This window comes from Mchenga conophoros, linkage group LG11, assembly GCF_057382185.1.
Source record: "Mchenga conophoros isolate Kocher_MC1m ecotype Shallow Benthic linkage group LG11, M_conophoros_male_GT1.1, whole genome shotgun sequence".
Taxonomy (NCBI): domain Eukaryota; kingdom Metazoa; phylum Chordata; class Actinopteri; order Cichliformes; family Cichlidae; genus Mchenga; species Mchenga conophoros.
In genome coordinates, this window is record NC_140536.1 from 35,885,476 (window position 1) to 35,902,017 (window position 16,542).

Sequence of the window (16,542 nt, forward strand, 5' to 3'; positions counted from 1 at the left end):
AATAATTATCTGACACCCAAAGTTTTAATTTGATGTAAAATGAATAGAAGTCAATTACTGTATATAGTGACTATTAAGTCTAATATATATACCCTAGTAAGCTATAGTACATTTTCCTTTGGGAAGGTACCATCTGTGCAGTCTGCAATTTTGTTGAAGAAAGATGTTGAATCTATTTAATATTTCTTGAAAAATAATTGATTTCTGTGCATTTTTTTTTCACACTGCATCAAATTAAGGTTGATTACGTCGATTAAGCATCATGAGGTGGAGCGTGAGGGGTGGTTCCCTATTTTTTATTTATTTATTTTTGTTGTTGCTGGGAGTTGGAACCCTATTAGTTAGGTTGCTTAATATTTACGCTAAGTACTCTTTAAAATAACAGAATAGGGAGGATGGTGTAGGTCTAAGTTTATTAGATTGATCAGTATTGCTGAACTATGAAATATTTTTTTTGTATACAGGTATAACAGAATAGCTTTAGTGTAGTTGTTGTTTTAAACTTGAGTATGAACTTGCAGACTTGCAAAATGCAGCAAGATATTTTAAAAAACAGTTTTGTTGATTAAAAAACACTATATCGGATTCATATCGGTATCGGCAGATATCCAAATTTATGATATCGGTATCGGTATCGGACATAAAAAAGTGGTATCGTGCCATCTCTAGTTAATATGACAGCATCTATGTATGAATCTGCACCTTTGTCACTTTCATTTGAAAAAAAAAACTGTCATTGATTCAGCTCCTGAACTTCCCATTTAATGTACATTTTTTCATATATTTCTAATAATCTTGCTGTCAATAACAACTGACAATAAGACAACAAATTTTTAACTTCATTAAATTGAAAATTATGTATGTCAGTGTAGTAGTGTTAAATGCTTACCAGGTTCAGATGCAAATGAAGAAACTCCACTCAGGCAAGTCTGCTGGACCAGATGGAGTGAGTCCCCTCAAGGCCTGTGCCCCCCAGCTTTGTGGAGTCTTCCATAAACTGTTCATGCTGAGTCTGAAGAGGGTCCCAGTGCTGTGGAAGACATCAAGCCTCGTCCCTGTACCAAAGACGCCACGTCCCAGTGGCCCCCAGGATTACAGGCCTGTGACACTGACCTCCCACATCATGAAGACCCTGGAAAGGCTCATCCTGGACCAGATCTCACCCATTGTCAGACCACATCAGGATCCCATTCAATTTGCTTACCAGCCCCGTCTCACAGGACGCCATCATCTATCTGCTCAATCGTGTCTACATCCACCCGGACCAGCCGGCGAGCACTGTGAGGTTCATGTTTTTTTTACTTTTCCAGTGCTTGGTGATAAGCTAACAGCGATGCAGGGGGATGCTTCTCTAGTGTCCTGGATTGTTGATTACCTGACAGGAAGACCACAATATGTGCGTCTTCCACATTGTGTGTCTGACAAGGTAATCAGCAACACAGGAGCACCATAAGGGACCATCCTCTCCCCCTTCCTCTTCACCCTCTACACCACAGACTTCAGCCGCTGCACAGAGACCTGCATCTTCAGAAGTTTTGATGTAAATTTGTAAGTTTTGATGTAAGTAAATTTGCGGTCAATTTAGACTCAATTCAAAATCTCCTACTTGGGACGAACACTAAATAGCTGACTTTCTAAATAAACCTATCCATCTTTGCAAGGTCAATTTTTGCTTTCACTAAATTCCAAATGTTTAGCCATAATTAGCTTAGCTGTCCTACTCTTGTTACTGCTCTTTCCTACTGCTGTTACAATCAAATGAACATCTCTGCAAAGATAAATTAGCTGAGACCTTAGGTTGATGGTAGTTACTAGCAAACACAGAAACGTACATACACTATATAGTACAGTTCTATGATACATCACCAAATAGAACAATTTGTGGCAATGCAGACAAGCAGAGAAACAGTTTAATTAGTTGAATTTGTTCACTTGATCGGAGGTGTGTTTCCTGCAGATATACAACATCGGATCTCAATGATTTTAAATGAGTAAAAGCCCTTGTGCGTTTAACCGGATTATTTATACCTTTAACATTCCAGCTTATAAAACGAAGAGCAGATGACTTTGCGAGCTTGCCATTCAGGTACCAAAATGCAGGTGCAGAAAAAATATGTCCCAACCTCTGGAATAATAAATCTTTCGTGCTTGAATCGATACGGTCCAATATCGTCTTTTCAGAGCTAGCAATAGCTCTCATAATCTCACTCATGTCATGGGGTGGTGCCTCCGGTCTGTCCTCAGCATGGTCCTGTCAGGATCTGACGGCGCCCTGACCGGTCGACCTGCCAGTGTGTGTATATCTGTGTGCGTGTGTGTTGCATCTTCAAAAAATAAAAATACAATAACTGAGCCTTACACCGGAGTATCGTTGCACTGGTTTACTGAACCTTACTTTCAGGGCATGTACAGAACATGAGCATCCATTTTCTACTGCCTCCTACAGGACACACACTTCTTCCACTTCCTTACACATTAATGTAACACAGAACTAATACTGCCTCTCCTGGCATTACCATTGTAACAACACATTCATTCTGTTTCTTTCAGAAGATTAACAGGAACTTAGGATGTAGGTATCTATGAATAATAACTATTATGTATACTCATATATTTATATAACCACTTATATCTTGCGATACCACAGTGTGAAAATGTCTCTCCTATCGCCCTGTCTTCCCCTCCGGCTCCGCTGTGATGTGCTAGGAGGTAACCTAGCAACAGGCTACCTCCGACCCGGAAGTGCTGTCGCCCGGAGCTGCCGCACCTGCAGTCAATCCACCAGCTGCTGCCAATCAACTAGTAGCAGGGCTACTTAATGGTGTGGCTGAGCGACAGACAGCGCTGGAGTATTGCACTAAGCCTGGTAGTGTTTTTGAGTCGCTAACGTTATTGAAGTGCTGTCTGATCTTCGTACTCATTCTGCTGTCGTGTGTGTGTGTGTGTGTGTTCACCCAGGGATTGACGGAGGATTTACGGACACTAAGGAAGCACTTGGAGGAGAGACGGGCACTCACTACCACGCACGGGCTTACACGGAAGGAGGGACGCACTATCACCATTGTTGCACATTTGAACTGTTGTCACCTTGCTGCACTGTAAATAAATGCACTGTCATTATTTCTGAGCTCCGCGCCTGAGTCCACTCTTTAACAACCGTGACAGGTCCGAGGCTTTTGCGGCCTGCTCTTTCCCCGATCTAGTTTTGCTCATATTTCGTACACCGTAGCCTTGAAGATGTAAAAAGTGCCTCAGAGCAGCACACGGGCGTGTTATCGTACTGTTGTTAAAAGTTCGTTAGTTTTGGAGCAATGGAATTATGAAACAAGTTAGTCCATTGAGGAGCCCTGTACAACACGTCTTCACATGGCTACCAGACACGCCCCCCGTCATTTTGTTATTATTCAATTCAGAACTGCCCAGACCAGACACAGTGACGTTTCACCAGAATCCCTTTGATCTCTGGTCTTCTTTATGACATCAGCACACGAAAACCTATAAATAGGGGAGAGGTTCTCACTCTTGGCAGTCTTTCAAAGAGAGTGGAAGAATTCACTAGGCAGGAAACTACTGGAAACTTGCGTTTCTGACACAGTTGACGGTATTTTTAAAAAATCTTTTAGTTGGTACAGAGATTTAGCATCAACTTCAATTTGAAATATGAGTCTGTCAAATCCTGTTGTATGCAACATGAGAGCCGAGAACGAAAAACTTAAACAGCAAATCAAAGAGCTGAAAAATGAGAATAAAACTCTCAAACAACAAAACTCTACCATACGTGACCTTAAAGTAGAGAACGCCGACCTTAAGGAGCAAAAAAGAGAGCTCATAAATGAGAACAAGATTCTCCAAAAAAACATTGAAGTTCTCTTCAAACGAAGTGGGTTCTCTAAAAACAAGAGGAAAAGAGACCTGCAACTAGAGAATGAAACAATTCACTTCAAAATTCAAGAGCTGGAATATTGGAACCAAATTCTAAAGGATTTAAACAGCTCCAAAACCAAAGAGATCCAGCAACAGAAAGAGGTGATGCAGGAAATGGAAGCAGAAATCAGAGAGTTGCAAAGCAGCAAGACAGGCTTGGTTATAAAAGTGGGAGACATGGAAAAGGACAACCAGTCTTTAAGAGAGGAAAATGATGTGACGGTAAAACGCATGTGTGAGCTGAAAAGGGACTTTGAAAAGGAAAAAGATGACATGCAACAGGAAATACAGGCTGTTAAAACTGAGCTCCATCAGGCAAACACAGCCTTTAAAGAGTTACAAGAGAGTGAAGAAAGAAAAAGGATCATGAATGAGGAAAACAAAACAACGGACAGTGAACAGCTCAGACAGACCCTGGAACGCCAATGCTTTGCACATGAAATTGACATATTGAGGCGGCATAACGAACTTCTTGAACAGGACCTCCAGGAGCTTTCCAAAAGGAGTGGTGATTCTCAAAAAGAACTGAAACCACACGATGAGGGTGTGAAAGGAGAATCACGGATCTCCAAAGCCACTGAGAAAGACTCCGAACATGATTTTGAAGTGACCAACAGAGAAAAGGAGTTGTTGTGCCATGAATTTGAGGAAATGAAAAGAGAGCTTGAAGAGGTCAAGAAAAATCTGTATGATTCACAGGAAGCCTTGAAAACAGAAGACATGGCGTTGCAAACCCAAGCTCAGACTCCCAAAGTTTCACAGGAAGAACATAACAATCTGATAAACAACTACGATGTCCAAGTTGACATACTCAAACAACAAAATAAGGCCTTGGAAAATACGGTTAGTGACCTTACCAAAAAGATGTGGAATGGACGGGAAGCGATGAGACAAATGGAAAAGAACTTTCAAGAACAAAGGAAGCTACTCGAAAATCTCCGAGGAGAATTCGAGGAAATTTAGCACAACTACGACTTTGGCCCTCCCTATTAAACCTGGTTAACGCAGGTTCAATAGGGCTATAACTTAGACAATGGAAGTTCATTTGATTTAATTGGCCCAAAATGAGTGACTGCACCCAGACACTCAGTAGCAAAAAAATTACAGAGATTCAAGAGAGAAAACTGTTTCTGCATAGACTCCTATAGTACTGCAAGTCGTGTCATCGCTTGGTGTCCTGCATAGAGTGCAGGTTTAAGGTATCTACGTATCTTTCAGAATTAGAAGCTATGCTGCGTCAGGGGTTATAACAGCTGTGCCCCCCCCCCCAACCGGTCGAGGCAGATGGCCGCCCCTCACTGAGCCTGGTTCTGCCGAAAGTTTCTTCCTGTTAAAAGGGAGTTTTTCTTTCCCACCGTCACCAAGTCTAAGGAGCTTGGAGAAAAGCGCCTGGACTTCTTTGACTTAAAGAAGTCCAGGCGCTTTTCTTTCCAAGCTCCTTAGACTACTATGGCCTTGATGACTGATAACCTTCACAGACACTGTCATCAAGGGTTTGCTCACAGGGGATCATCTGATTGTTGGGGGGTTTTCTCTCTTATATTGTATGGTCTTTACCTTACAATATAAACAGCCGAGAAGCGGCTATTTTTGCGATCCGGTGCTTTAGAAATACATCTTAGCTGAACTGAACTCCATAACATCTGGACCGAAATGCCTACACACAACGGTAGGCATTTCAATCAAGAGCTCTGTCCAAAACGTTCAATGACAAGCATCAGCACCAGGATTGTTTTTTAGCTCACCAACAGTTCATGTTCCCTACCCATTTTTTATTGTAACTGCAACTTTGTAAGACTGGGTTGGGAGATGTTCTTGTGGTGAGCTTTTATTTACATAATTGGTTTCTTTAATAGTGAAATAAAATTAATTTGTATAACTGGAAACAGCGTTCTCCTGTGTGATTATCACATTGTATTCTTTAAACCATATAACAGAATATATAATATATATAATTTACTCATAGTAATATTAATATCTAATGTGATTGAGTTTCCTTATCTCTACTTATGTGCTGATGTGTTCACTGAGGCCATTGTATGGTCCATTTTGGCTGCATTTCCATGTTTTAAACATGAAATTTGCTTATTTAAAGGGTGTCTCATGTATCTCTTATGCAGAAATATGTGTTGCCTAGCTGGACAAATGTAGCACAGGTCTACTATTATTGGTCACGTGTGTTTTCCCCCCCAGCCATCATGTTCTGTTTGTGCTTAGTTATGTCCATGTCTTATCTCCTGTCCCCTTTTCCCTCTGTATGTATTCACAGTGTACGTGTTCCTCGTCGGTTCGTCATGCTAAGTCTGCGTGTCTTATTGTATCACTCCAAATCTCACTGACTTTAACTAATAATAACTGTTTGCTGAGTGTTATGTCTAAAAGGTATTGCACAATCGCCTCTAGTAGAGGATCAGGTTTGTTTTCCACTGATAATGGATTTTAACATGACTGACCAATGATTGTGGAGCACGTCAATGTAGGATCTTATAAATACAACGAGCAAACTTAAATGTTTTAAAATGTTCAAAAAATTAATGTATTATATTTCTGAAGTATGACGGAAGGAAAAAGTTACATTTTTTTCATATTTTAAAAAAAAATCCATGGGTTTAATGGGTCCATCATCACTATATTGAGGGCCTTGTATAATAGCCCAACTGCAAAAGTAAAGATTAACGGTGAACTTTCAGATGCTTTCAAACTTGAAAGGTCCACAAGACAAGGATGCCCACTGAGTCCACTCTTATTTGCTATTTTTATAGAGCCATTGGCTGAAAGGATTAGGCAGAATGGTAACATAAAAGGGATTAATATCACTGGAAGTGAGCAGAAATTGGCCTTGTTTGCAGATGACATTTTGGTTTACTTATCAAAACCTACCGAATCACTTATGGAGCTCATGTCAGTGTTAAAGGAGTATGGGCTATACTCGGGATATAAATTGAATATACAAAAAACACAAGTTCTTAGTAGCTTTTATAGCCCTCCCCAGAATCTGCTCAACAAATACAAACTAAGCTGGGACAAAAGAACTATCAAATATCTGGGCATAAACTTATCAATGGATATAACTAGCTTGGAAGAAATCAACTACCCCCTACTTAAAAAAGATATCATGCTAAATATTAGCAGATGGTCTATCTAAGCATTTCTTCTAGAGTGGACATCATAAAAATGAATATGCTCCCAAAGATATTAAACTTATTCCAGTCTGTTTCTATAGAAAACCCTGATAGATACTTTGTAGAGTGGGATAGGACCCTCTCAAGATTTATATGGGCGGGTAAAAAGCCAAGAGTTAAGTTCAAAACACTTCAGCTTCCCAAAGATAAAGGAGGATTAGGCATCCCTTGCCTACAGGATTACTACAGGGCAACACAAATAAGAAATCTGGTGGGCTGGTGTAAACCCGGATACTGTTCAACAGAGAGACGAATCTGGCATTGATATCTGACATCACAACAGAGAGACGAATCTGGCATTAATATCTGACATCACAACAGAGAGACGAATCTGGCATTAATATCTGACATCACAACAGAGAGACGAATCTGGCATTAATATTTGACATCACAACAGAGAGACAAATCTGGCATTAATATCTGACATCACAACAGAGAGACGAATCTGGCATTGATATCTGACATCACAACAGAGAGACGAATCTGGCATTAATATTTGACATCACAACAGAGAGACGAATCTGGCATTGATATCTGACATCACAACAGAGAGACGAATCTGGCATTAATATTTGACATCACAACAGAGAGACGAATCTGGCATTAATATCTGACATCACAACAGAGAGACGAATCTGGCATTGATATCTGACATCACAACAGAGAGACGAATCTGGCATTAATATTTGACATCACAACAGAGAGACGAATCTGGCATTAATATCTGACATCACAACAGAGAGACGAATCTGGCATTGATATCTGACATCACAACAGAGAGACGAATCTGGCATTAATATTTGACATCACAACAGAGAGACGAATCTGGCATTGATATCTGACATCACAACAGAGAGACGAATCTGGCATTAATATTTGACATCACAACAGAGAGACGAATCTGGCATTAATATCTGACATCACAACAGAGAGACGAATCTGGCATTGATATCTGACATCACAACAGAGAGACGAATCTGGCATTGACATTTGACATCACAACAGAGAGACGAATCTGGCATTAATATCTGACATCACAACAGAGAGACGAATCTGGCATTGATATCTGACATCACAACAGAGAGACGAATCTGGCATTGATATCTGACATCACAACAGAGAGACGAATCTGGCATTGATATTTGACATCACAACAGAGAGACGAATCTGGCATTAATATCTGACATCACAACAGAGAGACGAATCTGGCATTGATATCTGACATCACAACAGAGAGACGAATCTGGCATTGATATCTGACATCACAACAGAGAGACGAATCTGGCATTAATATTTGACATCACAACAGAGAGACGAATCTGGCATTGATATCTGACATCACAACAGAGAGACGAATCTGGCATTAATATCTGACATCACAACAGAGAGACGAATCTGGCATTAATATCTGACATCACAACAGAGAGACGAATCTGGCATTGATATCTGACATCACAACAGAGAGACGAATCTGGCATTGATATCTGACATCACAACAGAGAGACGAATCTGGCATTGATATTTGACATCACAACAGAGAGACGAATCTGGCATTGATATCTGACATCACAACAGAGAGACGAATCTGGCATTGATATCTGACATCACAACAGAGAGACGAATCTGGCATTGATATCTGACATCACAACAGAGAGACGAATCTGGCATTGATATCTGACATCACAACAGAGAGACATCACAACAGAGAGACGAATCTGGCATTGATATTTGATATCACAACAGAGAGACTGGATGTCAATGTCAGAAAGATGACTGTGATGTCAGAACCCTCTAAATCTTGTAATTTACAGATGGTAAATGGCCTGTATTTGCATAGCGCTTTACTAGTCCCTAAGGACCCCAAAGCACTTTACACATCCAGTCATCCACCCATTCACACACTGGTGATGGCAGCTACATTGTAGCCACAGCCACCCTGGGGCGCACTGACAGAGATATTTAATTCCAAATGATTTGACTGCATCATTGCGTCTTTGAGTTATGACCCAAACTCTCTATCAACTTTGTGAATAAATTCACGTCCCCCTGTGACCTGATAATTACACCACAGTTCAGATGGCATGAATGAGTCATGAGGTCACACCAACAGTGACAACATCAGCAGTGACATCACTAAAGTTGCCAGGTGAGTCCATAAATAGAACCCGTGACGTGGAGCAGGTACCGCCGTTTTGGACAATGCCACGACGCAGGTATAGACGCAGACATGCGAGGTCTTCTCGCCCCGTTCGCAGACACAAGAGACCCCACAAGGCCTCGGGTGTCCGCAGACGTGGGAGAAGATACCGTCGCAGACATTAGACAATCTCAATAAACATGTAGGATGAACATCAAAACTTTGGTCCAATCAAGTTTTTTTTAGATAACATATGTTGTTGTTGTTTTGTGTGTGTTTGTTATCAATGTTGTGGAAAAAAGTTAAGCTTAGTAAGCCATCAAGCACTGATCACTCGTAGAAGAGCACCAATAGGAGACAGAACTAATTAGAAGGTGTTATTATTCAGTCTGTACATCGAATAGAAGGCACTAACCACAAGGTGATCTTCAATTCATCTCTGTGTGAATGTGAACGGGGCGAGAAGACCCCCACTAACTGCATGTCCCTAGACTGTGGGAGGAAGCTCGAGAGAACATCCAGACTCCACACAAAGACCCCGGCCTGATGAGGCTAGGGTCCTGAGTTCGATACCCTAAACTGAACGCAGGACAGAGGAAGGGATGGGTGATGTTCATGTGTGCCCAGGTGTACGATGTGGCTCTTTGTCTGTGACTGGTTGGCTGTCCCAGCCCTGGCCCTTCATGTATTTCAGTAATGTCCTTTTCTCCCGTCTCGTTTCCATGTTTTTCCCTTGTGACCCATTCCTTCTGTCACGTGTGTTTCCCCCCCAGCCATCATGTTCTGCTTGTGCTTAGTTATGTCCATGTCTTATCTCCTCCAGTCTGCAAGTTGCATCCACAGGCAAGATTAATATACCCCTTCAAAGTGTTTTTTTTTTCTTTTCTCTTGATATTCATTAAGCACTCTTTAGTTGTGTGTTTCAGCTCTCAGACTGATATTTATGCCCCATGATTAGCACTGTTAATGTGTTTGGTATCCAGGGAGCACATCCAGTGTTGGGGTGCCTGGTTATGATCCTCTCACTCATCCAGCCTATCGGGGCCTTGCTGCGCTGCGGACCACAACATCACCTGTATGTATCCATCTGTGTGTGTTTAATTAATATACTATATCATGCCTATACACATTTAAGAATACTCTGTTCAAATATTATTTAAAAAAAAATTAAAAATGGCCTCACTTTTTTTTTCTCTACAATTATTTAACAAATTTTGAAAACACGATAAACCAAAGGAATGGGGCAGTACATGCTTAATGACTAAATGCACTGCTCACGCGGCAAAGTGAGGTTATAAAGTTATTTGATAACCCTAAGAGTTGTATTCATACTTCAGCCATAAAAGTTTTTAAAATTTCAAACTTTTGCAAAGTGTAGCCTGCATGTGCTTTATCAGAGCACACTTTCACACTGAAACACCAAGTAGGAAACTAATTTGCACATGACTCGTGAAAGTTATTCCTTCCTCTTAGTAATAATGGTGCTTTTAATAAATATAGCCTGGTTGTAGCTTTGGAGGCCAGACTCAGTAAATGAAATATTTTTTAAGTGAAATATAGATTTAGTAAAATTGTATGTTCAGTAATGATACTTGTTTTCATAAATTGGATGCAGGAGAAATCTTAGACAAGAACTTCAGAAGCTGATGATTTTATAGTTCTTCTCTTTTCTTTGATAGGAGGTATCTGTTCAACTGGACACATTTTTAAATGCGGTGGTAATAAAATCTATAGCTGGTAAGCTTGTGTTTTACTTCATTCTACCATCTTGCATATATGCTAACATTTTCAATAGCAGACACACTGTCACCCATGCTGCTCGTCTTAAAATGCCTGCTTCTTTGTGTCACACAGTGGCAGCCATATTTACAGGCCTGGACAGGATTGACAGTGATGATGGGTGGCTATTGAAAGTGATGGGTGGCTTCTTTGCCTGGGAAGTTCTCTTCATCATCATTTTGGAGGTCCATGATTGGGTAGTTAAACACAGAGGTAAGCCTTTTTTTTTGCATTTCAGTGATGAAGGAAAAAATCATCACTACCCATATACACTTTAATGACAAAAACCAATCTAGACCCAACAGTCCATTTGCACGGTGAAGAGCCACCTGATCAGTTCAGCAGCATTTAGCTGACTGAGCGAAGAGTATAACCCCTGTACACCTCAGAATGTGGTTGGATGGGTAAAATAAACAGCACTGTATCACAAGATTTTCTGTGTATAACACAGCAGCATCAAATATTTGTCACGGTACGGCATGGCACACCGTGGAAGGAGTGGGGAAGGAGGACCCAGGCGCGGTGCTCTACGTATAGACAGTGTTTATTTACAGAGGGTGATATCAAACAACAATAAATCCCCGTGTTTCTCCCCAGACTCCCGTGTCGTGTCCTCCAAGTGCTCTCTGCTCCCGTGTCTGCACTCCCGGTGCTCGCTGCTCCTTAAGCCTTCCACGCTCCTCCTGCGGGAAACAATAGCAGCAGCAGTCAGGACACTGAACAATGGCAGGCATACACTACACGACCAAAACCTAAACTGGGTAACTAACGTGGAGTCCCAAGCAATGATCCCGCGTCGGTGGGAGCTCCAAGACTCTCTTAAGTAGCTCCCCCGACGAGGCCTGATCAGCAGCAGGTGTGTGGCTTCGGGTGTGGCCAGTCCCCTTGCAGGGCCACACCCTCCAGGCCTGACGCCGCCTATAAACAAGTGCTCAGCCACCCACACACACATATACACAAGCACAGGGAAGGGGGAGCAACACCAAAATACACAGCAATAATAATAATAATAATATAATACATGACTGCTCAGGGATCCTGGGTCGCCCAGTCCCAGGACCCTGACAATATTGGTATTTATGAATTGATGAGTGAAAACGCGTAAGAATGTCTCAATGGTAGTCTGCTGGAACAAAAGCTGTTACACTTTAACTGTGCTGAAGTACAGCGACAAAGGAATCTTTATCTTTCGATTTATTAAATGCATGAAAATACTCTGGGAATACTATACACGAAGGCTCAGCTCATGCACCACCAACCTAATGTTATCAGAGAGAACTTGCATTGAAATGTCTCAACTGAGACTATCCAATTTTGGACACGTGTAGTTTGACAATGCTGTGGCTCAATGTGTGGCTCAGTCACACAAATTATTAAAAAAAAATATGATCACAACCTCTTTGTGTCTACAAAAACTGGTTAATGTTTGGTGATTTTTAAAAAATGTTTTACCCCCCCGTGCCGCACACACTTTCCATGACCAATGGCAACTTGACATGCTAAATGTTTACATAGAGCTTCCAGCACATTGTTATCGTTCTGAAAGTTGTTGTTTTTTTGTTTTTTTTCAATCACCACAACTACTCAACTCGACTCAATTTTATTTAAATTGATTTCAAATTGTTCTTCTTCTGTTAAAGCTTAAAACTAATATCATAACTCAACCTGTATAAATAAAATGATTAAAAACATAGCTGACTGCTTTAGTTCACTTCAGTTAATGTGCCCTGCAATATTTCACTGTTCTTTGCTCTGGGTTTCAGATGATACTGCTGATCAAATGGAATCAGCATTGGTAAGCTGAAAGAAATATAAAAGCAAGCAATCACTGATTGCCACAAGATGGAGTATTTCTAATATAATTTTACTTTTTTTGTCAGGTCAAAGGTGACAGTTGCCTGATCGCTGTGTACCTTCTGGGAAACCTTTGCTTTTTGGTGGCACTTCTGGTTGGAATTGGAGAAAAATGAGCAGCAGCAGAATCTTCCAGAGTGTTTCCCTGTAGTTTTGTTGAATTTTATCATCAATTTTAACATACTTGATGAGAGACTGCACTGGAAATTCAGACCCACTGATGCATCAGTTGGCGAATCCTGGAAAGTTTCTCAGTAATGTCTTTAAAAAATATTACTTATGTTTTTTTTCTCTTTTGCTTTTAGTTGATAATTAAGGTGTACTTTCAATCAGCATTCAATTTCACTGGGCCAAGCATTACTGTCGTGTGTGTGTGTGTGTGTGTGTGTATAATATGTCTCACAGTTGCAAAGAAAGAAGTAGTTTCAGTCGCCTTTAGCCTCCACTCTGGCTGCCAGGTAAACCAGTTTCATTTTACAAGCTGGTTACATTTTTTAAGCCAAACAGCAATTTTGTATTAAAAAGTACTTTTAACAATTTTTCCTTTTACATTTTTAAATCAGGTCAACTCGACCCACATCATAATGGGAGGGTTAAAGCCCTTTTCACACATTAACATCTGTTAATATGACAGCATCTATGTATGAATCTGCACCTTTGTCACTTTCATTTGAAAAAAAAAAAACTGTCATTGATTCAGCTCCTGAACTTCCCATTTAATGTACATTTTTTCATATATTTCTAATAATCTTGCTGTCAATAACAACTGACAATAAGACAACAAATTTTTAACTTCATTAAATTGAAAATTATGTATGTCAGTGTAGTAGTGTTAAATGCTTACCAGGTTCAGATGCAAATGAAGAAACTCCACTCAGGCAAGTCTGCTGGACCAGATGGAGTGAGTCCCCTCAAGGCCTGTGCCCCCCAGCTTTGTGGAGTCTTCCATAAACTGTTCATGCTGAGTCTGAAGAGGGTCCCAGTGCTGTGGAAGACATCAAGCCTCGTCCCTGTACCAAAGACGCCACGTCCCAGTGGCCCCCAGGATTACAGGCCTGTGACACTGACCTCCCACATCATGAAGACCCTGGAAAGGCTCATCCTGGACCAGATCTCACCCATTGTCAGACCACATCAGGATCCCATTCAATTTGCTTACCAGCCCCGTCTCACAGGACGCCATCATCTATCTGCTCAATCGTGTCTACATCCACCCGGACCAGCCGGCGAGCACTGTGAGGTTCATGTTTTTTTTACTTTTCCAGTGCTTGGTGATAAGCTAACAGCGATGCAGGGGGATGCTTCTCTAGTGTCCTGGATTGTTGATTACCTGACAGGAAGACCACAATATGTGCGTCTTCCACATTGTGTGTCTGACAAGGTAATCAGCAACACAGGAGCACCATAAGGGACCATCCTCTCCCCCTTCCTCTTCACCCTCTACACCACAGACTTCAGCCGCTGCACAGAGACCTGCATCTTCAGAAGTTTTGATGTAAATTTGTAAGTTTTGATGTAAGTAAATTTGCGGTCAATTTAGACTCAATTCAAAATCTCCTACTTGGGACGAACACTAAATGTAAATAGCTGACTTTCTAAATAAACCTATCCATCTTTGCAAGGTCAATTTTTGCTTTCACTAAATTCCAAATGTTTAGCCATAATTAGCTTAGCTGTCCTACTCTTGTTACTGCTCTTTCCTACTGCTGTTACAATCAAATGAACATCTCTGCAAAGATAAATTAGCTGAGACCTTAGGTTGATGGTAGTTACTAGCAAACACAGAAACTTACATACACTATATAGTACAGTTCTATGATACATCACCAAATAGAACAATTTGTGGCAATGCAGACAAGCAGAGAAACAGTTTAATTAGTTGAATTTGTTCACTTGATCGGAGGTGTGTTTCCTGCAGATATACAACATCGGATCTCAATGATTTTAAATGAGTAAAAGCCCTTGTGCGTTTAACCGGATTATTTATACCTTTAACATTCCAGCTTATAAAACGAAGAGCAGATGACTTTGCGAGCTTGCCATTCAGGTACCAAAATGCAGGTGCAGAAAAAATATGTCCCAACCTCTGGAATAATAAATCTTTCGTGCTTGAATCGATACGGTCCAATATCGTCTTTTCAGAGCTAGCAATAGCTCTCATAATCTCACTCATGTCATGGGGTGGTGCCTCCGGTCTGTCCTCAGCATGGTCCTGTCAGGATCTGACGGCGCCCTGACCGGTCGACCTGCCAGTGTGTGTATATCTGTGTGCGTGTGTGTTGCATCTTCAAAAAATAAAAATACAATAACTGAGCCTTACACCGGAGTATCGTTGCACTGGTTTACTGAACCTTACTTTCAGGGCATGTACAGAACATGAGCATCCATTTTCTACTGCCTCCTACAGGACACACACTTCTTCCACTTCCTTACACATTAATGTAACACAGAACTAATACTGCCTCTCCTGGCATTACCATTGTAACAACACATTCATTCTGTTTCTTTCAGAAGAATAACAGGAACTTAGGATGTAGGTATCTATGAATAATAACTATTATGTATACTCATATATTTATATAACCACTTATATCTTGCGATACCACAGTGTGAAAATGTCTCTCCTATCGCCCTGTCTTCCCCTCCGGCTCCGCTGTGATGTGCTAGGAGGTAACCTAGCAACAGGCTACCTCCGACCCGGAAGTGCTGTCGCCCGGAGCTGCCGCACCTGCAGTCAATCCACCAGCTGCTGCCAATCAACTAGTAGCAGGGCTACTTAATGGTGTGGCTGAGCGACAGACAGCGCTGGAGTATTGCACTAAGCCTGGTAGTGTTTTTGAGACGCTAACGTTATTGAAGTGCTGTCTGATCTTCGTACTCATTCTGCTGTCGTGTGTGTGTGTGTGTGTGTGTGTGTGTGTGTGTGTGTGTGTGTGTTCACCCAGGGATTGACGGAGGATTTACGGACACTAAGGAAGCACTTGGAGGAGAGACGGGCACTCACTACCACGCACGGGCTTACACGGAAGGAGGGACGCACTATCACCATTGTTGCACATTTGAACTGTTGTCACCTTGCTGCACTGTAAATAAATGCACTGTCATTATTTCTGAGCTCCGCGCCTGAGTCCACTCTTTAACAACCGTGACAGGTCCGAGGCTTTTGCGGCCTGCTCTTTCCCCGATCTAGTTTTGCTCATATTTCGTACACCGTAGCCTTGAAGATGTAAAAAGTGCCTCAGAGCAGCACACGGGCGTGTTATCGTACTGTTGTTAAAAGTTCGTTAGTTTTGGAGCAATGGAATTATGAAACAAGTTAGTCCATTGAGGAGCCCTGTACAACACGTCTTCACATGGCTACCAGACACGCCCCCCGTCATTTTGTTATTATTCAATTCAGAACTGCCCAGACCAGACACAGTGACGTTTCACCAGAATCCCTTTGATCTCTGGTCTTCTTTATGACATCAGCACACGAAAACCTATAAATAGGGGAGAGGTTCTCACTCTTGTCAGTCTTTCAAAGAGAGTGGAAGAATTCACTAGGCAGGAAACTACTGGAAACTTGCGTTTCTGACACAGTTGACGGTATTTTTAAAAAATCTTTTAGTTGGTACAGAGATTTAGCATCAACTTCAATTTGAAATATGAGTCTGTCAAATCCTG

The 16,542-nt window shown here is 41.3% G+C and overlaps 2 long non-coding RNA genes across 2 annotated transcripts; one reads left to right on the forward strand and one right to left on the reverse strand.

Moving 5' to 3' along the window:
• The first annotated feature begins 10,946 nt into the window (after nucleotides 1-10,946).
• Nucleotides 10,947-15,129, forward strand: LOC146564890 (uncharacterized). Its single transcript, XR_014894457.1, has 4 exons — nucleotides 10,947-10,980; nucleotides 11,098-11,235; nucleotides 12,786-12,817; nucleotides 12,903-15,129. It is a non-coding gene; the product is annotated as an uncharacterized LOC146564890 (long non-coding RNA).
• On the reverse strand, nucleotides 11,551-12,935 carry LOC146564891 (uncharacterized). The gene is made up of 2 exons (XR_014894458.1): nucleotides 11,793-12,935; nucleotides 11,551-11,705 (listed from the first exon to the last, which is right to left on the reverse strand). It is a non-coding gene; the product is annotated as an uncharacterized LOC146564891 (long non-coding RNA).
• Nucleotides 15,130-16,542: the final 1,413 nt, after the last annotated feature.